Raw genomic sequence first — 15,851 nt, 5'->3', positions numbered from 1 at the left:
TGTGCTACAGGTCTGCCCTAGCTGCTGCGGGTGCTGTGGTAGTACCGCGGGCCTGCACGGTAGTACCGTGTGGCCTTGCGGTAGTACCACTTGGCAGCAAGCGGAAGTATCACGTGGACCTGCGGTAGTACCGCTGGTCTGGAGCGGTAGTACCGCTGGTCGCGGGTTGGTTGGCGGATAACGGTTGGATCTTTGTCCTAAGCTATAAAGGGGGTGTATTCTTCCTCGAGTTGACTATCTCTTCCAACCCTAAGCTCCATTTTCGCCCGATCTCACTCCCTAGCCAATCAAACTTGTTGATTTGCTCGGGAGTAGTTGAGAAGGCCCCGATCTACACTTCCACCAAGAGAAATTTGATTCCCCCACTAATCCCTTGCGGATCTTGTTACTCTTGGGTGTTTGAGCATCCTAGACGGTTGAGGTAACCGTGGAGCCATAGTCCATTGTGGTGAAGCTTCGTGGTGCCGTTGGGAGCCTCCAATTGAGTTGTGGAGATTGCCCCAACCTTGTTTGTAAAGGTTCGGTCGCCACCTCCAAGGGCACCAATAGTGGAATCACGGCATCTCGCATTGTGTGAGGGTGTGAGGAGAATACGGTGGCCCTAGTGGCTTCTTGGGGAGCATTGTGCCTCCACACCGCTCCAACGGAGACGTAATTCCCCTCAAAGGGAAGGAACTTCGGTAACACATCCTTGTCTCCACCGGCTCCACTCTTGGTTATCTCGTGCCTTTACTTGTGCAAGCTTATTTGTGCTATATCCCTTGCTTGCTTGTGTTCCTATCTTTGTTGCATCATATAGGTTGCCCACCTAGTTGCATATCTAGAAAACCTACTTTGATGCAAAGTTTAAATTGTTAAAGAAAAGCTAAAAATTATTAGTTGCCTATTCAACCCCCCCCCCCCCTCTAGTCAACCATATCGATCCTTTCAATTGGTATCAGAGCCTCGTCTCTTTAATAAGGACTTTACCGTCCGAAGAGTATGGTTGATACCGTAGACGGTGTGGAGGAACACTCCGGTGTGAATCCGATCTCATCTATGGGCGATGGGGGAACCTTGGTCTCTTGTGAGGAGTTCAATGTGGCCTTGGAGACATTGAAAACCTCCATGACGACCGAGGTTGACAGCATGTTTACTAAATTCCTTGAAGGGATTAAACTATCCACCGCACCGTTGAAAGTGGGTAATCCCACCGACAAGGTGACGGATGCTACCTCCGATAAGGGGGAAGTTAGTAGTGAAAAGGCTCCTTCTTCTAGTGGTAAGAATGGCACCGGCATCTTTGCTCATGTGGAACCACCACTTGTTTATGGTGGACCGGTTCCTTCCACTCATTTGAATCATGCCGGTCCTCCCCCTAAGATTGTGAAAAATGAGGACTTTGATTCTTGGGTTTACCGCTTTAAACGTCATTTAAATCATGTGAACACTAATCTTTGGAGAATCATTGAAGAAGGTTTCTATCCGCATGATCCAGCAACTTCACTCGTCAAGAAGCCGCGGATAATCAATTCAATGAGAATGCTCTCTTCGTCATTCAAGATGCAATTCCACCCGAAGATCTACCTCATCTTCGGCCCTTCGCCTTGGACAAATACACATGGCTTTGTGTTGTCTCACTCTACCAGGGAAGCGCAAGCATTCAACGCTCCAACTACGAAGTGGTGCAAGATGAGGCCGATGAGTTTGCAATGAAAGAAGATGAAGAACCTCGTGAGCTTTATCAGAGAGTAACCAAACTTGCGGTCTCACTCCGAGATCACGGGAGCAAGGACATGGATAGCAATTGGATCAAGCGCAAATTCCTCAAGGAAATGATGCCCTACAACAAGGCCATGTCCTCCGTCATTCGTCAAAGTCCATACTTCCACACTTTGACCTCAAGCGAAGTGTTGGATGAGTTTGTGGCCATGAACATTTTGGATAAGACCGCCGACAATGCGGTGCTTCATTCTCAAAGGGCAAAGAAGCCCAACCTTGCATTGAAGGCCAAGCTCTGCGTTGAAGAAGAAGAAGAGGAAGAAGAGGAGAGCAACCCCGAAGATACAAAGTATACATATCATGAACACATGGCACTTGCTTCAAGGCAATTTCGGAGCAAGAAAAACTCAAGGACAAACTTTAACAAAAACAACTCAAGTGGCACGAAGAGCAAGCAACGTGTAAGGACTTGCTACAATTGTGGCAATGTGAGTCATTTTGTTGTGGAGTGCCCGTATGAGAAGAGGGAAGACAATGGTGGCAAGCTCATCTGAAAGGACAAGGCCAAGTCATTCCCCAACAAGAGCAACTTCACCAAAAAGACTCCTCCCAAGGCATTGGTGGTACAAGAAGAGTACAATGAGGATGATGATGATGATGAAGATGGTGAGTCGGCTGCCATGGCCTCAATTTCCATTGCGATGACTCCACGGGTGTCTCTCTTCGACTCACCCAATGAGAGCATCACCGCCAAGTGCCTCATGGCTAAAGCCACCAACAAGGTAACCCCCAACATCAAAACTACCATCATTAATCATCCTTCTTCGACGTATAGCATTGATGAACATGAGGGAGCTAATGTGGAGGCGAATGAGTTTGAGGCCTTTATGGGCAAACTTAAGGGTAAATCCAAGAAGCACTTTGTTGCTCTCTTGGAACAAGTTAGTGAAGCCAATGACATGATCGAGGCTCACGAAGATACCATCACTAAGATGGAAGGGCATAGTTGTGACTATGCCAATGAGATTTCGGATCTTTCCAATGCTCTTGAGGAAGAGCGTGGTCTTCGTTTGGCTCTTGAGGAGTCACACAACGTTGATCATGCTAAGTTAAAGAAAGATTATGATCATGTTCTCATTGTTTCTCATGTGCTAAACTCCGAGAAGGCCGAACTTGAGGTTGATCTTGCTAGACTCGAAGAGGAGTTTGATCTACTTGACAAGGCTCACAAGGTCTTGAAGGGTGCTCATGCTATCCTCAAAGAGTCTCATGATCAACTTCAAGTAAAGCTAACCAAGGAAAAGGCCACTTTTCCTCGTATGATGTTAATTGAGAATGCAAATTCTACTAACCCATGTTGTGAGAATGGGCATCTTGTTGATGAGAACGCTAAGCTAAAGGTGCAACTGGAGAAAGGTCTTGCGTCTCGCATACAAGGCGAGAAGAACCTCAACGACCTCTTGACCAACCAAAAAGGAGTTGTGGCCAAGGAAGGGATTGGGTACATGCCCAAGTCCAAGAACAAGAAGAAGAATGACAAGGCCAAACGACCACCTCCTCTCATGCAAACATTTGTGAAGGAGGGAGAAAGTGCTTCCAAGGAGAAGAAGAACAACGCGAAGGGTGGCGGTGTCAAAAAGGGCAATGCCACCCCTGCCATCAAAGCCGGTGACTTTAATCCTTCTTATGTGTTATGTCGTGCTAGTGATGGTCATGTCTATGCCAAATTTGTTGGTTCTCCTCATGAGTACATTGAATGGTCTATTTGGGTTCCAAAGACCCTTGTTACTAACATCAAAGGACCCATTACAAAATGGGTACCTAAAACCAAGCATTGATCTCTTGTAGGTGTTTGCTTCCGGTGGGGGATCATGGTTGCTCGATAGCGGAGCTACAAATCATATGACCGGAAGCAAGGACTTGGTGGTGGACGTGCACAAGATTCCATCTATGCCCACCAATGTCGAGTGGGGTGACGCCTCATCTTCTAAGGTATTGGGACTTGGCAAGGTAGTCATCTCTCACGATCTCACGATCGAGAAGGTCATGCTTGTTGAGTCCCTTGCATACAATTTACTTTCCGTTCGCCACTTTCTTTGATATTGATACCGTGGCCCTCTTGTGGAGCAAGACTCTTAAAGTAGCCTTTGTTGGGCATGTCGAGAACGGTCTATATGTGATTAACTTCTCGGAGCGACCCACTAAGACCGCGACATGCCTAATGGCTAAAGTTGATGTGGGATGGCTTTGGCATCGCCGTTTAGCCCATGTCAATATGAGATCTTTGCAAAGTCTTCTCAAGGGGGACCATGTCCATGGACTAACGAATGTTAGTTTTGCTAAAGATCGTGCTTGGAAGGAAAGCTACATGAGAAGGCTCACCCTCCCACGACTATCATTTACTCAAAGAGGCCTTTGGAGCTCCTTCAGTTGGATCTCTTTGGGCCTCCATCCTTCGATAGTCTTGGGGGTAGGAAATATTGCTTGGTGATTGTTGATGACTACTCAAGATACACTTGGGTGTATTTCTTCAAGAGGAAGAGCGAGACCCAACAAACCGTCATTGACTTTGCAAATGAAGCACAATGTCAACACAATGCAAAGATCTTGACAATAAGAAGTGACAACGGCACCGAGTTCAAGAACTACACCTTGGATGAGTTTCTTAGTGATGAGGGGATCAAGCATCAATATTCCGCACCTTACACCCCTCAACAAAACGGTGTTGCAGAGAAGAAGAACTGGACGTTGATGAATGCGGCAAGGACCATGATGGCGGAGTTCAAGTCTCCACACAACTTTTGGGCCGAAGCCATCAACACCGCGTGTCATGCATCCAATCGGCTCTACCTCCGCAAGGGCTTGAACAAGACTCCATATGAGATACTCACCGGTAACAAGCCCAACCTCAAGTACTTTCGGGTGTTCGGGTGTAAGTGTTTCATTCTCAAGAAAGGTGTTCGGTTGTCTAAATTTGAGGCTAGAGCTTATGAGGGCATATTTGTTGCTTATGCTACAAACTCTCATGCTTACTGTCGGTGTCAAAACCGGCGGATCTCGGGTAGGGGGCCCCGAACTGTGCGTCTAGGCCGGATGGTAACAGGAGGCAGGGAACACGATGTTTTACCCAGGTTCGGGCCCTCTTGATGGAGGTAAAACCGTACGTCCTGCTTGATTAATATTGATGATATGGGTAGTACAAGAGTAGATCTACCACGAGATCAAGGAGGCTAAACCCTAGAAGCTAGCCTACGGTATGATTGTTGTATATGGAGTTGATTGCCTACGGACTACAACCCTTTGGTTTATAGATAGGGTTAGGGTTACATAAAGTCGGTTATAATGGTAGGAGATCTTGAATATCCGCATCGCCAAGCTTGCCTTCCACGCCAAGGAAAGTCCCATCCGGACACGGGACGAAGTCTTCAATCTTGTATCTTCATAGTCCAGGAGTCTGGCTGAAGGTATAGTCCGGCTACCCGAACACCCCCTAATCTAGGACTCCCTCAGTAGCCCCTGAACCAGGCTTCAATGACAACGAGTCCGGCGCGCAAATTGTCTTCGGCATTGCAAGGCGGGTTCCTCCTCCAAGTCCTTCATAGAAGATTGTAAACACCAAGAGTAGTGTCCGGCTCTGCAAAATAAGCTTCCACATATTGCCATAGAGATAATAATATTAACACAAATCAAATCTGCTGACGTATTCCGCAGTGCGTCATCACACTACAGCCAAGTCCTTCACTCAAATCGTTTTCACTTTTCCACCTCAGCGTGTTTTGCGAGGCGGTTTCCTTGGCACGTCTTGTCAAAGAAGAGATCGTGTGCCCCCCTTTTACGGGATTCTCATTAATACGGGCGTGGGTAACCCAATCATGCCCGTTAGCATGTTTTCTCGATTAAAGGCGAGTCCCAAACGGTTACGGGGAGGGCTCCTGGTATTCAACCTCTTATAAAGAGACCAGGGCCTTACTCCTTTTCTCCAATCCCAAAACAAGTTCGCCTGTCGCCTCGAGTTCCAACACCCTAGGCTCCAGATTCCGGGCGCCTCAGACCTTCGACAATGTCCGGTTCTGACCTTCAAGGCTGATGGATGCCCTCCTCCGTCACGGAGGAGGACGTGCTAAAGTTGAGAGAGGCTAAGTTTTTGACCGCCGAAATTTCGCACAGGTTGCCTGCTCAAAGGCAGGCTATCCCCAGTCCCCAGCCCGGTGAGAGCGTAGTGTTCGTGTCTCACTTCCTTCGGGGGTTAGGCTTCCCAATGGACCCCTTTGTGAGGGGACTGCTGGTTTATTACGGGCTGGAATTCCACGACTTAGCTCCGGAGTCCATCCTCCATATCTCCTCGTTTATCGTTGTATGCGAATCGTTCCTCTGTGTTACCCCTCACTTTGGATTATGGCTCAAGACTTTCAAAGTGGAGCCGAAGATGATCAAGGGACGGCACGCAGAGTGCGGAGGTGCTGTTATAAGAAAAAATGCTGATGCTCCATGGCCCGAGGGCTCTTTTCAAGAGGAGCTAGGCTTGTGGCAACGAGAGTGGTTTTATATCACCGCTTCCTGGAGCACCAAGTGGGTGGCGGTTCCTGCCTTTCGCTCGGGTCCCCCACCACGGCTAGCGTCATGGGTTAACAGAGGGTTAGATTGGGGTTTGCCCAAAGACGTGCAACTGTTACAGGGCCGAATTAAGGATCTCTTGGAAGGAGACCTCAGCTTGGTCAAGGTGACGCAGGTCATGCTGATTCGCTGAATATTGCCCGGCAAACGTCGCCCCCTTCGCCTGTGGGAGTTTAATCCAGAGAGGCCGCGAGCTCTCCAGAACTTTATGGGCGCAACGCCCGCGGAGATGTATAGATTGTTCTTCGGATCACAAGAGATGTGTCCAGATTTAACCGAGGACGCAGGCCTAAGCTGCAATCGCCCAGATACTCAAGTAAGCAACCTTGTGCTCGGACCTTCTATCCGTATAATTGTCATAAACTTGCCCCTAAAAGAGCCGTCCTTTTAAACAGGAGTGGATAGCGAAGGCAAAGCTGATCAGGTGTCTGGCTCCCCTTCCTGAAACCAGGCCGGATCCTGTGCTGGTCAGGATGCTGGAGATAATGCCTTTGGAGGGGGAGGACAAGGAAGCTATGGCCTCCTTGAAGGAGGCTGCTCCGAAGGGAGGAACCGACAATTCCTCTCCTAAGGGGAAGAAGAGAGCTGCCTCTGACGACCCGGAAACCATGGCCTCGAAACGGGGGAGAAAATCCTCGTCAGAGGGTCCGACGCCGGGGAGTTCCTCGGCCGGACTACGCCCTCAAGGGGATCAGCCCTCCAGCGAGCCGTAAGTGGAGAAAAGATTTTCCTTTTGAGGGATGAGGGAAGTCCTTGATTTATATCTGAGAAGATTAACCAAACCTTTATCTTGTAGCTCGGACCTCAGCCCTTCTCAGCAGAGCTCGTCTTCAGGGGATCTCCTTCCGGAGATGATGGAGAGCGGGATGCCTCCCCCTACCGTGCCGCCTAGCGAGGCGGGCGACCCTGAGGTGTTGTCGCGGAGGGTTTCTCCAAATCCGGCAGGGGCGGAAGGTGGCTATGCGGCCCCCCGAGGTTCTCCGTGTCCGGCCTTCGAAAGAGGTCATGGGTGAAGGAAATATGCCCTAGAGGCAATAATAAAGTTATTATTTATTTCCTTATAATCATGATAAATGTTTATTATTCATGCTAGAATTGTATTAACCGGAAACATAATACACGTGTGAATACATAGACAAACAAAGTGTCACTAGTATGCCTCTACTTGACTAGCTCGTTAATCAAAGATGGTTATGTTTCCTAACCATGAACAATAAGTTGTTATTTGATTAACGAGGTCACATCATTAGTTGAATGATCTGATTGACATGACCCATTCCATTAGCTTAGCACCCGATCGTTTAGTATGTTGCTATTGCTTTTCTTCATGACTTATACATGTTCCTATGACTATGAGATTATGCAACTCCCGTTTGCCGGAGGAACACTTTGGGTGCTACCAAACGTCACAGCGTAACTGGGTGATTATAAAGGAGCATTACAGGTGTCTCCAAAGGTAGATGTTGGGTTGGCGTATTTCGAGATTAGGATTTGTCACTCCGATTGTCGGAGAGGTATCTCTGGGCCCTCTCGGTAATACACATCACATAAGCCTTGCAAGCATTACAACTAATATGTTAGTTGTGAGATGATGTATTACGGAACGAGTAAAGAGACTTGCCAGTAACGAGATTGAACTAGGTATTGGATACCGACGATCGAATCTTGGGCAAGTAACATACCGATGACAAAGGGAACAACGTATGTTGTTATGCGGTCTGACCGATAAAGATCTTCGTAGAATATGTAGGAGCCAATATGGGCATCCAGGTCCCGCTATTGGTTATTGACCGGAGACATGTCTCGGTCATGTCTACATTGTTCTCGAACCCGTAGGGTCCGCACGCTTAAGGTTACGATGACAGTTATATTATGAGTTTATGCATTTTTATGTACTGAAGGTTGTTCGGAGTCCCGGATGTGATCACGGACATGACGAGGAGTCTCGAAATGGTCGAGACGTAAAGATTGATATATTGGAAGCCTATGTTTGGACATCGGAAGTGTTCCGGGTGAAATCGGGATTTTACCGGAGTACCGGGAGGGTTACCGGAACCCCCCGGGAGCCATATGGGCCTTCATGGGCCTTAGTGGAAAGGAGAAAGGGGCAGCCCAAGGTGGCTGCGCCACTTCCCCCTCCCCTAGTCCTATTAGGACTAGGAGAAGGTGGCCAGCCCCCCTCTCTCCCTTCCCCTCCGAGGAATCCTAGTTGGACTAGGATTGGGGGGAGGAATCCTACTCCCAGAGGGAGTAGGACTCTCCTGCGCCTCCCCTCCTTGGCCGGCCAGCCCTTCCCCTTGGCTCCTTTATATACGGAGGCAGGGGGCACCTCTAGACACACAAGTTGATCCACGTGATCTATTCCTTAGCCGTGTGCGGTCCCCCCTGCCACCATATTCCTCGATAATACTGTAGCGGAGTTTAGGCGAAGCCCTGCTACTGTAGTTCATCAAGATCGTCACCACGCCGTCGTGCTGACGGAACTCTTCCCCGACACTTTGCTGGATCGGAGTCCGGGGATCGTCATCGAGCTGAACGTGTGCTCGAACTCGGAGGTGCCGTAGTTTCGGTGCTTGATCGGTTGGATCGTGAAGACGTACGACTACTTCCTCTATGTTGTGTGATCGCTTCCGCAGTCGGTCTGCGTTGGTACGTATACAACACTCTCCCCTCTCGTTAATATGCATCACATGATCTTGAGTGTGCGTAGGAAAAATTTTGAAATTACTACGAAACCCAACAGTGGCATCCGAGCCTAGGTTATTTATGTTGATGTTATATGCACGAGTAGAACACAAGTGAGTTGTGGACGATACAAGTCATACTGCCTACCAGCATGTCATACTTTGGTTCGGCGGTATTGTTGGACGAGACGACCCGGACCAACATTACGCGTACGCTTACGCGACACCGGTTCTCCCGACGTGCTTTGCACACAGGTGGCTTGCGGGCGACTGTCTCTCCAACTTTAGTTGAACCAAGTATGGCTATGCCCGGTCCTTGCGAAGGTTAAAACGGAGTCTATTTGACAAACTATCGTTGTGGTTTTTGATGCGTAGGTGAGATTGGTTCTAACTTAAGCCCGTAGCAGCCACGTAAAACATGCAACAACAAAGTAGAGGACGTCTAACTTGTTTTTGCAGGGCATGTTGTGATGTGATATGGTCAAGGCATGATGCTGAATTTTATTGTATGATATGATCATGTTTTGTAAACCAAGTTATCGGCAACTGGCAGGAGCCATATGGTTGTCGCTTTATTGTATGCAATGCAATCGCGATGTAATGCTTTACTTTATTACTAAACGGTAGTGATAGTCGTGGAAGCATAAGATTGGCGAGACGACAACGATGCTACGATGGAGATCAAGGTGTCGCGCCGGTGACGATGGTGATCATGACGGTGCTTCGGAGATGGAGATCACAAGCACAAGATGATGATGGCCATATCATATCACTTATATTGATTGCATCTGATGTTTATCTTTTTATGCATCTTATCTTGCTTTGATTGACGGTAGCATTATAAGATGATCTCTCACTAAATTATCAAGAAGTGTTCTCCCTGAGTATGCACCGTTGCGAAAGTTCTTCGTGCTGAGACACCACGTGATGATCGGGTGTGATAGGCTCTACGTTCAAATACAATGGGTGCAAAACAGTTGCACACGCGGAATACTCAGGTTATACTTGACGAGCCAAGCATATACAGATATGGCCTCGGAACACGAAGACCGAAAGGTCGAGCGTGAATCATATAGTAGATATGATCAACATAATGATGTTCACCGATGAAACTACTCCATCTCACGTGATGATCGGACATGGTTTAGTTGATTTGGATCACGTGATCACTTAGAGGATTAGAGGGATGTCTATCTAAGTGGGAGTTCTTAAGTAATATGATTAATTGAACTTAAATTTATCATGAACTTAGTACCTGATAGTATCTTGCTTGTTTATGTTGATTATAGATGGCTCGTGCTGTTGTTCCGTTGAATTTTAATGCGTTCCTTGAGAAAGCAAAGTTGAAAGATGATGGTAGCAATTACACGGACTGGGTCCGTAACTTGAGGATTATCCTCATTGCTGCACAGAAGAATTACATCCTGGAAGCACCGCTGGGTGCCAGGCCTGCTGCTGGAGCAACACCAGATGTTATGAACGTCTGGCAGAGCAAAGCTGATGACTACTCGATAGTTCAGTGTGCCATGCTTTACGGCTTAGAATCGGGACTTCAACGACGTTTTGAACGTCATGGAGCATATGAGATGTTCCAGGAGTTGAAGTTAATATTTCAAGCAAATGCCCGAATTGAGAGATATGAAGTCTCCAATAAGTTCTATAGCTGCAAGATGGAGGAGAATAGTTCTGTCAGTGAGCATATACTCCAAATGTCTGGGTATAATAATCACTTGATTCAATTGGGAGTTAATCTTCCAGATGATTGCGTCATTGACAGAATTCTCCAATCACTGCCACCAAGCTACAAGAGCTTCGTGATGAACTATAATACGCAAGGGATGAACAAGACTATTCCCGAGCTCTTCACGATGCTGAAAGCTGCGGAGGTAGAAATCAAAAAGGAGCATCAAGTGTTGATGGTTAACAAAACCACTAGTTTCAAGAAAAAGGGGAAAGGGAAGAAGAAGGGGAACTTCATGAAGAACGGCAAACAAGTTGCTGCTCAAGAGAAGAAACCCAAGTCTGGACCTAAGCCTGAAACTGAGTGCTTCTACTGTAAGCAGACTGGTCACTGGAAGCAGAACTGCCCAAAGTATTTGGCGGATAAGAAGGATGGCAAGGTGAACAAAGGTATATGTGATATACATGTTATTAATGTGTACCTTACTAATGCTCGCAGTAGCACCTGGGTATTTGATACTGGTTCTGTTGCTAATATTTTCAACTCGAAACAGGGGCTACGGATTAAGCGAAGATTGGCTAAGGACGAGGTGACGATGCGCATGGGAAACGGTTCCAAAGTCGATGTGATCGCGGTCGGCACGCTACCTCTACATCTACCTTCGGGATTAATATTAGACCTAAATAATTGTTATTTGGTGCCAGCGTTGAGCATGAACATTATATCTGGATCTTGTTTAATGCGAGACGGTTATTCATTTAAATCAGAGAATAATGGTTGTTCTATTTATATGAGTAATATCTTTTATGGTCATGCATCCTTGAAGAGTGGTCTATTTTTATTGAATCTCGATAGTAGTAATACACATATTCATAATGTTGAAGCCAAAAGATGCAGAGTTGATAATGAAAGTGCAACTTATTTGTGGCACTGTCGTTTAGGTCATATCGGTGTAAAGTGCATGAAGAAACTCCATACTGATGGACTTTTGGAACCACTTGATTATGAATCACTTGGTACTTGCGAACCGTGCCTCATGGGCAAGATGACTAAAACACCGTTCTCCGGTACTATGGAGAGAGCAACAGATTTGTTGGAAATCATACATACAGATGTACGTGGTCCGATGAATATTGAGGCTCGTGGCGGATATCGTTATTTTCTCACCTTCACAGATGATTTGAGAAGATATGGATATATCTACTTAATGAAACATAAGTCTGAAACATTTGAAAAGTTCAAAGAATTTCAGAGTGAAGTTGAAAATCATCGTAACAAGAAAATAAAGTTTCTACGATCTGATCGTGGAGGAGAATATTTGAGTTACGAGTTTGGTGTACATTTGAAAAACTATGGAATAGTTTCGCAACTCACGCCACCCGGAACACCACAGCGCAATGGTGTGTCCGAACGTCGTAATCGTACTTTACTAGATATGGTGCGATCTATGATGTCTCTTACTGATTTACCGCTATCATTTTGGGGATACGCTCTAGAGACGGCCGCATTCACGTTAAATAGGGCACCATCAAAATCCGTTGAGACGACGCCTTATGAACTGTGGTTTGGCAAGAAACCAAAGTTGTCGTTTCTTAAAGTTTGGGGCTGCGATGCTTATGTGAAAAAGCTTCAACCTGATAAGCTCGAACCCAAATCGTAGAAATGTGTCTTCATAGGATATCCAAAGGAAACTATTGGATACACCTTCTATCACAGATCCGAAGGCAAGACTTTTGTTGCTAAATTCGGAAACTTTCTTGAGAAGGAGTTTCTCTCGAAAGAAGTGAGTGGGAGGAAAGTAGAACTTGACGAGGGAACTGTACCTGGTCCCTTATTGGAAAGTACTACATCACAGAAAACTGTTTCTGCGACACTTACACCAATAAGTGAGGAAGTTAATGATAATGATCATGAAACTTCAGAACAAGATACTACTGAACCTCGTAGATCAACCAGAGTAAGATCCGCACCAGAGTGGTACGGTAATCCTGTTCTGGAAGTCATGCTACTAGATCATGATGAACCTACGAACTATGAAGAAGCGATGGTGAGCCCAGATTCCGCAAAGTGGCTTGAAGCCATGAAATCTGAGATGGGATCCATGTATGAGAACAAAGTATGGACTTTGGTTGACTTGCCCGATGATCGGCAAGCAATTGAGAATAAATGGATCTTTAAGAAGAAGACTGACGCTGATGGTAATGTTACTGTCTACAAAGCTCGACTTGTCGCAAAAGGTTTTCGACAAGTTCAAGGGATTGACTACGATGAGACCTTCTCACCCGTAGCGATGCTTAAGTCCGTCCGAATCATGTTAGCGATTGCCGCATTTTATGATTATGAAATTTGGCAGATGGATGTCAAAACTGCATTCCTGAATGGATTTCTGGAAGAAGAGTTGTATATGATGCAACCGGAAGGTTTTGTCGATCCAAAGGTAGCTAACAAAGTGTGCAAGCTCCAGCGATCCATTTATGAACTGGTGCAAGCCTCTCGGAGTTGGAATAAACGCTTTGATAGTGTGATCAAAGCATTTGGTTTTATACAGACTTTCGGAGAAGCCTGTATTTACAAGAAAGTGAGTGGGAGCTCTGTAGCATTTCTAATATTATATGTGGATGACATATTGCTGACTGGAAATGATATAGAATTTCTGGATAGCATAAAGGGATACTTGAATAAAAGTTTTTCAATGAAAGACCTCGGTGAAGTTGCTTACATATTAGGCATTAAGATCTATAGAGATAGATCAAGACGCTTGATTGGACTTTCACAAAGCACATACCTTGACAAGATTTTGAAGAAATTCAAAATGGATCAAGCCAAGAAAGGATTCTTGCCTGTGTTACAAGGTGTGAAGTTGAGTAAAACTCAATGCCTGACCACTGGAGAAGATAGAGAGAATATGAAAGATGTTCCCTATGCATCAGCCATAGGCTCTATCATGTATGCAATGCTGTGTACCAGACCTGATGTGTGCCTTGCTATAAGTTTAGCAGGGAGGTACCAAAGTAATCCAGGAGTGGATCACTGGACAGCGGTCAAGAACATCCTGAAATACCTGAAAAGGACTAAGGATATGTTTCTCGTATATGGAGGTGACAAAGAGCTCACCGTAAAAGGTTACGTTGATGCAAGCTTTGACACTGATCCGGACGATTCTAAATCGCAAACCGGATACGTGTTTACATTAAACGGTGGAGCTGTCAGTTGGTGCAGTTCTAAACAAAGCGTCGTAGCGGGATCTACATGTGAAGCGGAGTACATAGCTGCTTCGGAAGCAGCGAACGAAGGAGTCTGGATGAAGGAGTTCATATCCGATCTAGGTGTCATACCTAATGCATCGGGTCCAATGAAAATCTTTTGTGACAATACTGGTGCAATTGCCTTGGCAAAGGAATCCAGATTTCACAAAAGGACCAAACACATCAAGAGACGCTTCAATTCCATCCGGGATCTAGTCCAGGTGGGAGACATAGAGATTTGCAAGATACATACGGATCTGAATGTTGCAGACCCGTTGACTAAGCCTCTTCCACGAGCAAAACATGATCAGCACCAAGGCTCCATGGGTGTTAGAATCATTACAGTGTAATCTAGATTATTGACTCTAGTGCAAGTGGGAGACTGAAGGAAATATGCCCTAGAGGCAATAATAAAGTTATTATTTATTTCCTTATAATCATGATAAATGTTTATTATTCATGCTAGAATTGTATTAACCGGAAACATAACACACGTGTGAATACATAGACAAACAAAGTGTCACTAGTATGCCTCTACTTGACTAGCTCGTTAATCAAAGATGGTTATGTTTCCTAACCATGAACAATAGGTTGTTATTTGATTAACGAGGTCACATCATTAGTTGAATGATCTGATTGACATGACCCATTCCATTAGCTTAGCACCCGATCGTTTAGTATGTTGCTATTGCTTTTCTTCATGACTTATACATGTTTCTATGACTATGAGATTATGCAACTCCCGTTTGCCGGAGGAACACTTTGGGTGCTACCAAACGTCACAACGTAACTGGGTGATTATAAAGGAGCATTACAGGTGTCTCCAAAGGTAGATGTTGGGTTGGCGTATTTCGAGATTAGGATTTGTCACTCCGATTGTCGGAGAGGTATCTCTGGGCCCTCTCGGTAATACACATCACATAAGCCTTGCAAGCATTACAACTAATATGTTAGTTGTGAGATGATGTATTACGGAACGAGTAAAGAGACTTGCCGGTAACGAGATTGAACTAGGTATTGGATACCGACGATCGAATCTTGGGCAAGTAACATACCGATGACAAAGGGAACAACGTATGTTGTTATGCAGTCTGACCGATAAAGATCTTCGTAGAATATGTAGGAGCCAATATGGGCATCCAGGTCCCGCTATTGGTTATTGACCGGAGACATGTCTCGGTCATGTCTACATTGTTCTCGAACCCGTAGGGTCCGCACGCTTAAGGTTACGATGACAGTTATATTATGAGTTTATGCATTTTGATGTACCGAAGGTTGTTCGGAGTCCCGGATGTGATCACGGACATGAATAGGAGTCTCGAAATGGTCGAGACGTAAAGATTGATATATTGGAAGCCTATGTTTGGACATCGGAAGTGTTCCGGGTGAAATCGGGATTTTACCGGAGTACCGGGAGGGTTACCGGAACCCCCCGGGAGCCATATGGGCCTACATGGGCCTTAGTGGAAAGGAGAAAGGGGCAGCCCAAGGTGGCTGCGCCACTTCCCCCTCCCCTAGTCCTATTAGGACTAGGAGAAGGTGGCCAGCCCCCCTCTCTCCCTTCCCCTCCGAGGAATCCTAGTTGGACTAGGATTGGGGGGAGGAATCCTACTCCCAGAGGGAGTAAGACTCTCCTGCGCCTCCCCTCCTTGGCCGGCCAGCCCTTCCCCTTGGATCCTTTATATACGGAGGCAGGGGGCACCTCTAGACACACAAGTTGATCCACGTGATCTATTCCTTAGCCGTGTGCGGTGCCCCCTGCCACCATATTCCTCGATAATACTGTAGCAGAGTTTAGGCGAAGCCCTGCTGCTGTAGTTCATCAAGATCGTCACCACGCCGTCGTGCTGACGGAACTCTTCCCCGACACTTTGCTGGATCGGAGTCCGGGGATCGTCATCGAGCTGAACGTGTGCTCGAACTCGG

Source organism: Triticum urartu, chromosome 7A (assembly GCF_056163025.1).
Source record: "Triticum urartu cultivar PI428250 chromosome 7A, HENAU_Tu73, whole genome shotgun sequence".
Lineage (NCBI taxonomy): Eukaryota > Viridiplantae > Streptophyta > Magnoliopsida > Poales > Poaceae > Triticum > Triticum urartu.
Note: the sequence above shows the minus strand (reverse complement) of the source record.